The 9,536-nt window shown below is 43.2% G+C and overlaps 1 non-coding gene across 1 annotated transcript; it reads left to right on the top strand.

Moving 5' to 3' along the window:
- Positions 1-4,278: 4,278 nt before the first annotated feature.
- Trnas-cga (transfer RNA serine (anticodon CGA)) lies at positions 4,279-4,353 on the top strand. Its single transcript has one exon. It is a non-coding gene; the product is annotated as a tRNA-Ser (tRNA).
- The last annotated feature ends 5,183 nt before the right edge of the window (positions 4,354-9,536 follow it).

The following is a 9,536-nucleotide window of genomic DNA, read 5'->3' as shown; positions in this document are numbered from 1 at the left end:
CACTATGACTCTCTTAAGGTAGCCAATGCCTCGTCACCAACATAATCACATCACCAACTTCAAGAAACCCCTTGCAAATGTATCTATATGTCCCTTAAGATACACAACTAGTGGCGTATCTCTTCAGGCACACTGGAAACAGTATCTAAAGAATGTGTATTTGGGTGAGCAACTGGCAGGAAACACTGTGACTCTCTTAGGGTAGCCAATATCTCGTCACCAGTATAATCACATCTTCAAAGTCAAGAAAACGCTGGCAAGAGTAACGATGTTTCTCTTAAGATACACAACTAGTGGCGTATCGCTTCAGGCAGACTGGCCACAGTATCTAAAAATGTGTATTTGTGTGAGCAACTGGCAGGAAGCACTATGACTCTCTTAAGGTAGCCAATGCCTCGTCACCAACATAATCACATCACCAACTTCAAGAAACCCCTTGCAAAAGTATCTATATGTCCCTTAAGATACACAACTAGTGGCGTATCTCTTCAGGCACACTGGAAACAGTATCTAAAGAATGTGTATTTGGGTGAGCAACTGGCAGGAAACACTGTGACTCTCTTAGGGTAGCCAATATCTCGTCACCAGTATAATCACATCTTCAAAGTCAAGAAAACGCTGGCAAGAGTAACGATGTTTCTCTTAAGATACACAACTAGTGGCGTATCGCTTCAGGCAGACTGGCCACAGTATCTAAAAATGTGTATTTGGGTGAGCAACTGGCAGGAAGCACTATGACTCTCTTAAGGTAGCCAATGCCTCGTCACCAACATAATCACATCACCAACTTCAAGAAACCCCTTGCAAAAGTATCTATATGTCCCTTAAGATACACAACTAGTGGCGTATCTCTTCAGGCACACTGGAAACAGTATCTAAAGAATGTGTATTTGGGTGAGCTACTGGCAGGAAACACTGTGACTCTCTTAGGGTAGCCAATATCTCGTCACCAGTATAATCACATCTTCAAAGTCAAGAAAACGCTGGCAAGAGTAACGATGTTTCTCTTAAGATACACAACTAGTGGCGTATCGCTTCAGGCAGACTGGCCACAGTATCTAAAAATGTGTATTTGTGTGAGCAACTGGCAGGAAGCACTATGACTCTCTTAAGGTAGCCAATGCCTCGTCACCAACATAATCACATCACCAACTTCAAGAAACCCCTTGCAAAAGTATCTATATGTCCCTTAAGATACACAACTAGTGGCGTATCTCTTCAGGCACACTGGAAACAGTATCTAAAGAATGTGTATTTGGGTGAGCAACTGGCAGGAAACACTGTGACTCTCTTAGGGTAGCCAATATCTCGTCACCAGTATAATCACATCTTCAAAGTCAAGAAAACGCTGGCAAGAGTAACGATGTTTCTCTTAAGATACACAACTAGTGGCGTATCGCTTCAGGCAGACTGGCCACAGTATCTAAAAATGTGTATTTGGGTGAGCAACTGGCAGGAAGCACTATCACTCTCTTAAGGTAGCCAATGCCTCGTGACCAACATAATCACATCACCAACTTCAAGAAAGCCCTTGCAAAAGTATCTATATGTCCCTTAAGATACACAACTAGTGGCGTATCTCTTCAGGCACACTGGAAACAGTATCTAAAGAATGTGTATTTGGGTGAGCAACTGGCAGGAAACACTGTGACTCTCTTAGGGTAGCCAATATCTCGTCACCAGTATAATCACATCTTCAAAGTCAAGAAAACGCTGGCAAGAGTAACGATGTTTCTCTTAAGATACACAACTAGTGGCGTATCGCTTCAGGCAGACTGGCCACAGTATCTAAAAATGTGTATTTGTGTGAGCAACTGGCAGGAAGCACTATGACTCTCTTAAGGTAGCCAATGTCTCGTCACCAACATAATCACATCACCAACTTCAAGAAACCCCTTGCAAAAGTATCTATATGTCCCTTAAGATACACAACTAGTGGCGTATCTCTTCAGGCACACTGGAAACAGTATCTAAAGAATGTGTATTTGGGTGAGCAACTGGCAGGAAGCACTATGACTCTCTTAAGGTAGCCAATGCCTCGTCACCAACATAATCACATCACCAACTTCAAGAAACCCCTTGCAAATGTATCTATATGTCCCTTAAGATACACAACTAGTGGCGTATCTCTTCAGGCACACTGGAAACAGTATCTAAAGAATGTGTATTTGGGTGAGCAACTGGCAGGAAACACTGTGACTCTCTTAGGGTAGCCAATATCTCGTCACCAGTATAATCACATCTTCAAAGTCAAGAAAACGCTGGCAAGAGTAACGATGTTTCTCTTAAGATACACAACTAGTGGCGTATCGCTTCAGGCAGACTGGCCACAGTATCTAAAAATGTGTATTTGTGTGAGCAACTGGCAGGAAGCACTATGACTCTCTTAAGGTAGCCAATGCCTCGTCACCAACATAATCACATCACCAACTTCAAGAAACCCCTTGCAAAAGTATCTATATGTCCCTTAAGATACACAACTAGTGGCGTATCTCTTCAGGCACACTGGAAACAGTATCTAAAGAATGTGTATTTGGGTGAGCAACTGGCAGGAAACACTGTGACTCTCTTAGGGTAGCCAATATCTCGTCACCAGTATAATCACATCTTCAAAGTCAAGAAAACGCTGGCAAGAGTAACGATGTTTCTCTTAAGATACACAACTAGTGGCGTATCGCTTCAGGCAGACTGGCCACAGTATCTAAAAATGTGTATTTGGGTGAGCAACTGGCAGGAAGCACTATGACTCTCTTAAGGTAGCCAATGCCTCGTCACCAACATAATCACATCACCAACTTCAAGAAACCCCTTGCAAAAGTATCTATATGTCCCTTAAGATACACAACTAGTGGCGTATCTCTTCAGGCACACTGGAAACAGTATCTAAAGAATGTGTATTTGGGTGAGCTACTGGCAGGAAACACTGTGACTCTCTTAGGGTAGCCAATATCTCGTCACCAGTATAATCACATCTTCAAAGTCAAGAAAACGCTGGCAAGAGTAACGATGTTTCTCTTAAGATACACAACTAGTGGCGTATCGCTTCAGGCAGACTGGCCACAGTATCTAAAAATGTGTATTTGTGTGAGCAACTGGCAGGAAGCACTATGACTCTCTTAAGGTAGCCAATGCCTCGTCACCAACATAATCACATCACCAACTTCAAGAAACCCCTTGCAAAAGTATCTATATGTCCCTTAAGATACACAACTAGTGGCGTATCTCTTCAGGCACACTGGAAACAGTATCTAAAGAATGTGTATTTGGGTGAGCAACTGGCAGGAAACACTGTGACTCTCTTAGGGTAGCCAATATCTCGTCACCAGTATAATCACATCTTCAAAGTCAAGAAAACGCTGGCAAGAGTAACGATGTTTCTCTTAAGATACACAACTAGTGGCGTATCGCTTCAGGCAGACTGGCCACAGTATCTAAAAATGTGTATTTGGGTGAGCAACTGGCAGGAAGCACTATCACTCTCTTAAGGTAGCCAATGCCTCGTGACCAACATAATCACATCACCAACTTCAAGAAAGCCCTTGCAAAAGTATCTATATGTCCCTTAAGATACACAACTAGTGGCGTATCTCTTCAGGCACACTGGAAACAGTATCTAAAGAATATGTATTTGGGTGAGCAACTGGCAGGAAACACTGTGACTCTCTTAGGGTAGCCAATATCTCGTCACCAGTATAATCACATCTTCAAAGTCAAGAAAACGCTGGCAAGAGTAACGATGTTTCTCTTAAGATACACAACTAGTGGCGTATCGCTTCAGGCAGACTGGCCACAGTATCTAAAAATGTGTATTTGGGTGAGCAACTGGCAGGAAGCACTATGACTCTCTTAAGGTAGCCAATGCCTCGTCACCAACATAATCACATCACCAACTTCAAGAAACCCCTTGCAAATGTGTCTATATGTCCCTTAAGATACACAACTAGTGGCGTATCTCTTCAGGCACACTGGAAACAGTGTTTAAAAATGTGTATTTGGGTGAGCAACTGGCAGGAAACACTGTGACTCTCTTAGGGTAGCCAATATCTCGTCACCAGAATGAGATTTTCACTCTGCAGCGGAGTGTGCGCACACTCCGCTGCAGAGTGAAAATCTCATTCTGGAAACATCCCCCAGGCTGTGGCTAAGCCATGTCTCCGCAATATCCTTTCTTTCAGGAGTGCTAGTTCTGCATGGTTCGCAGGAGAACTTCTGTAAAGTTTGGAAGGTAGGAGACGAGGTACTGGCAGAAGTAAAGCTGTGGGTACCGGGCGTGAGTCGTGCTTCGGTAGCTCAGTTGGTAGAGCACTTGCCCCCGAAAGGCAAAGGTCCCGAGTTCGAGTCTCGGTCGGGCACACAGTTTTAATCTGCCAGGAAGTTTCATCTCGTCACCAGTATAATCACATCTTCAAAGTCAAGAAAACGCTGGCAAGAGTAACGATGTTTCTCTTAAGATACACAACTAGTGGCGTATCGCTTCAGGCAGACTGGCCACAGTATCTAAAAATGTGTATTTGTGTGAGCAACTGGCAGGAAGCACTATGACTCTCTTAAGGTAGCCAATGCCTCGTCACCAACATAATCACATCACCAACTTCAAGAAACCCCTTGCAAGAGTATCTATATGTCCCTTAAGATACACAACTAGTGGCGTATCTCTTCAGGCACACTGGAAACAGTATCTAAAGAATGTGTATTTGGGTGAGCAACTGGCAGGAAACACTGTGACTCTCTTAGGGTAGCCAATATCTCGTCACCAGTATAATCACATCTTCAAAGTCAAGAAAACGCTGGCAAGAGTAACGATGTTTCTCTTAAGATACACAACTAGTGGCGTATCGCTTCAGGCAGACTGGCCACAGTATCTAAAAATGTGTATTTGGGTGAGCAACTGGCAGGAAGCACTATGACTCTCTTAAGGTAGACAATGCCTCGTCACCAACATAATCACATCAGCAACTTCAAGAATGCCCTTGCAAAAGTATCTATATGTCCCTTAAGATACACAACTAGTGGCGTATCTCTTCAGGCACACTGGAAACAGTATCTAAAGAATGTGTATTTGGGTGAGCAACTGGCAGGAAACACTGTGACTCTCTTAGGGTAGCCAATATCTCGTCACCAGTATAATCACATCTTCAAAGTCAAGAAAACGCTGGCAAGAGTAACGATGTTTCTCTTAAGATACACAACTAGTGGCGTATCGCTTCAGGCAGACTGGCCACAGTATCTAAAAATGTGTATTTGGGTGAGCAACTGGCAGGAACCACTATGACTCTCTTAAGGTAGCCAATAAATCGTCACCAGCAGAATCACATCAGCAACTTCAAGAAAGCCCTGGCAAAAGAATCTATATGTCCCTTAAGATACACAACTAGTGGCGTATCTCTTCAGGCACACTGGAAACAGTATCTAAAGAATGTGTATTTGGGTGAGCAACTGGCAGGAAGCACTATGACTCTCTTAAGGTAGCCAATGCCTCGTCACCAACATAATCACATCACCAACTTCAAGAAACCCCTTGCAAATGTATCTATATGTCCCTTAAGATACACAACTAGTGGCGTATCTCTTCAGGCACACTGGAAACAGTATCTAAAGAATGTGTATTTGGGTGAGCAACTGGCAGGAAACACTGTGACTCTCTTAGGGTAGCCAATATCTCGTCACCAGTATAATCACATCTTCAAAGTCAAGAAAACGCTGGCAAGAGTAACGATGTTTCTCTTAAGATACACAACTAGTGGCGTATCGCTTCAGGCAGACTGGCCACAGTATCTAAAAATGTGTATTTGGGTGAGCAACTGGCAGGAAGCACTATGACTCTCTTAAGGTAGCCAATGCCTCGTCACCAACATAATCACATCACCAACTTCAAGAAACCCGTTGCAAAAGTATCTATATGTCCCTTAAGATACACAACTAGTGGCGTATCTCTTCAGGCACACTGGAAACAGTATCTAAAGAATGTGTATTTGGGTGAGCAACTGGCAGGAAACACTGTGACTCTCTTAGGGTAGCCAATATCTCGTCACCAGTATAATCACATCTTCAAAGTCAAGAAAACGCTGGCAAGAGTAACGATGTTTCTCTTAAGATACACAACTAGTGGCGTATCGCTTCAGGCAGACTGGCCACAGTATCTAAAAATGTGTATTTGTGTGAGCAACTGGCAGGAAGCACTATGACTCTCTTAAGGTAGCCAATGCCTTGTCACCAACATAATCACATCACCAACTTCAAGAAACCCCTTGCAAGAGTATCTATATGTCCCTTAAGATACACAACTAGTGGCGTATCTCTTCAGGCACACTGGAAACAGTATCTAAAGAATGTGTATTTGGGTGAGCAACTGGCAGGAAACACTGTGACTCTCTTAGGGTAGCCAATATCTCGTCACCAGTATAATCACATCTTCAAAGTCAAGAAAACGCTGGCAAGAGTAACGATGTTTCTCTTAAGATACACAACTAGTGGCGTATCGCTTCAGGCAGACTGGCCACAGTATCTAAAAATGTGTATTTGGGTTAGCAACTGGCAGGAAGCACTATGACTCTCTTAAGGTAGCCAATGCCTCGTCACCAACATAATCACATCACCAACTTCAAGAAACCCGTTGCAAAAGTATCTATATGTCCCTTAAGATACACAACTAGTGGCGTATCTCTTCAGGCACACTGGAAACAGTATCTAAAGAATGTGTATTTGGGTGAGCAACTGGCAGGAAACACTGTGACTCTCTTAGGGTAGCCAATATCTCGCCACCAGTATAATCACATCTTCAAAGTCAAGAAAACGCTGGCAAGAGTAACGATGTTTCTCTTAAGATACACAACTAGTGGCGTATCGCTTCAGGCAGACTGGCCACAGTATCTAAAAATGTGTATTTGGGTGAGCAACTGGCAGGAACCACTATGACTCTCTTAAGGTAGCCAATAAATCGTCACCAGCAGAATCACATCAGCAACTTCAAGAATGCCCTGGCAAAAGAATCTATATGTCCCTTAAGATACACAACTAGTGGCGTATCTCTTCAGGCACACTGGAAACAGTATCTAAAGAATGTGTATTTGGGTGAGCAACTGGCAGGAAGCACTATGACTCTCTTAAGGTAGCCAATGCCTCGTCACCAACATAATCACATCACCAACTTCAAGAAACCCCTTGCAAAAGTATCTATATGTCCCTTAAGATACACAACTAGTGGCGTATCTCTTCAGGCACACTGGAAACAGTATCTGAAGAATGTGTATTTGGGTGAGCAACTGGCAGGAAACACTGTGACTCTCTTAGGGTAGCCAATATCTCGTCACCAGAATAATCACATCTTCAAAGTCAAGAAAACGCTGGCAAGAGTAACGATGTTTCTCTTAAGATACACAACTAGTGGCGTATCGCTTCAGGCAGACTGGCCACATTATCTAAAAATGTGTATTTGTGTGAGCAACTGGCAGGAAGCACTATGACTCTCTTAAGGTAGCCAATGCCTCGTCACCAACATAATCACATCACCAACTTCAAGAAACCCCTTGCAAAAGTATCTATATGTCCCTTAAGATACACAACTAGTGGCGTATCTCTTCAGGCACACTGGAAACAGTATCTAAAGAATGTGTATTTGGGTGAGCAACTGGCAGGAAGCACTATGACTCTCTTAAGGTAGCCAATGCCTCGTCACCAACATAATCACATCACCAACTTCAAGAAACCCCTTGCAAATGTATCTATATGTCCCTTAAGATACACAACTAGTGGCGTATCTCTTCAGGCACACTGGAAACAGTATCTAAAGAATGTGTATTTGGGTGAGCAACTGGCAGGAAACACTGTGACTCTCTTAGGGTAGCCAATATCTCGTCACCAGTATAATCACATCTTCAAAGTCAAGAAAACGCTGGCAAGAGTAACGATGTTTATCTTAAGATACACAACTAGTGGCGTATCGCTTCAGGCAGACTGGCCACAGTATCTAAAAATGTGTATTTGTGTGAGCAACTGGCAGGAAGCACTATGACTCTCTTAAGGTAGCCAATGCCTCGTCACCAACATAATCACATCACCAACTTCAAGAAACCCCTTGCAAAAGTATCTATATGTCCCTTAAGATACACAACTAGTGGCGTATCTCTTCAGGCACACTGGAAACAGTATCTAAAGAATGTGTATTTGGGTGAGCAACTGGCAGGAAGCACTATGACTCTCTTAAGGTAGCCAACGCCTCGTCACCAACATAATCACATCACCAACTTCAAGAAACCCCTTGCAAAAGTATCTATATGTCCCTTAAGATACACAACTAGTGGCGTATCTCTTCAGGCACACTGGAAACAGTATCTAAAGAATGTGTATTTGGGTGAGCAACTGGCAGGAAGCACTATGACTCTCTTAAGGTAGCCAATGCCTCGTCACCAACATAATCACATCACCAACTTCAAGAAACCCCTTGCAAAAGTATCTATATGTCCCTTAAGATACACAACTAGTGGCGTATCTCTTCAGGCACTCTGGAAACAGTATCTAAAGAATGTGTATTTGGGTGAGCAACTGGCAGGAAACACTGTGACTCTCTTAGGGTACCCAATATCTCGTCACCAGTATAATCACATCTTCAAAGTCAAGAAAACGCTGGCAAGAGTAACGATGTTTCTCTTAAGATACACAACTAGTGGCGTATCGCTTCAGGCAGACTGGCCACAGTATCTAAAAATGTGTATTTGTGTGAGCAACTGGCAGGAAGCACTATGACTCTCTTAAGGTAGCCAATGCCTCCTCACCAACATATTCACATCACCAACTTCAAGAAACCCCTTGCAAATGTATCTATATGTCCCTTAAGATACACAACTAGTGGCGTATCTCTTCAGGCACACTGGAAACAGTATCTAAAGAATGTGTATTTGGGTGAGCAACTGGCAGGAAACACTGTGACTCTCTTAGGGTAGCCAATATCTCGTCACCAGTATAATCACATCTTCAAAGTCAAGAAAACGCTGGCAAGAGTAACGATGTTTCTCTTAAGATACACAACTAGTGGCGTATCGCTTCAGGCAGACTGGCCACAGTATCTAAAAATGTGTATTTGGGTGAGCAACTGGCAGGAAGCACTATGACTCTCTTAAGGTAGCCAATGCCTCGTCACCAACATAATCACATCACCAACTTCAAGAAACCCCTTGCAAAAGTATCTATATGTCCCTTAAGATACACAACTAGTGGCGTATCTCTTCAGGCACACTGGAAACAGTATCTAAAGAATGTGTATTTGGGTGAGCAACTGGCAGGAAACACTGTGACTCTCTTAGGGTAGCCAATATCTCGTCACCAGTATAATCACATCTTCAAAGTCAAGAAAACGCTGGCAAGAGTAACGATGTTTCTCTTAAGATACACAACTAGTGGCGTATCGCGTCAGGCAGACTGGCCACAGTATCTAAACATGTGTATTTGTGTGAGCAACTGGCAGGAAGCACTATGACTCTCTTAAGGTAGCCAATGCCTTGTCACCAACATAATCACATCACCAACTTCAAGAAACCCCT

Source organism: Schistocerca nitens, chromosome 11, assembly GCF_023898315.1.
Source record: "Schistocerca nitens isolate TAMUIC-IGC-003100 chromosome 11, iqSchNite1.1, whole genome shotgun sequence".
NCBI lineage: Eukaryota > Metazoa > Arthropoda > Insecta > Orthoptera > Acrididae > Schistocerca > Schistocerca nitens.
Note: the sequence above shows the minus strand (reverse complement) of the source record. Positions and strands in the feature narration are given on the sequence as shown.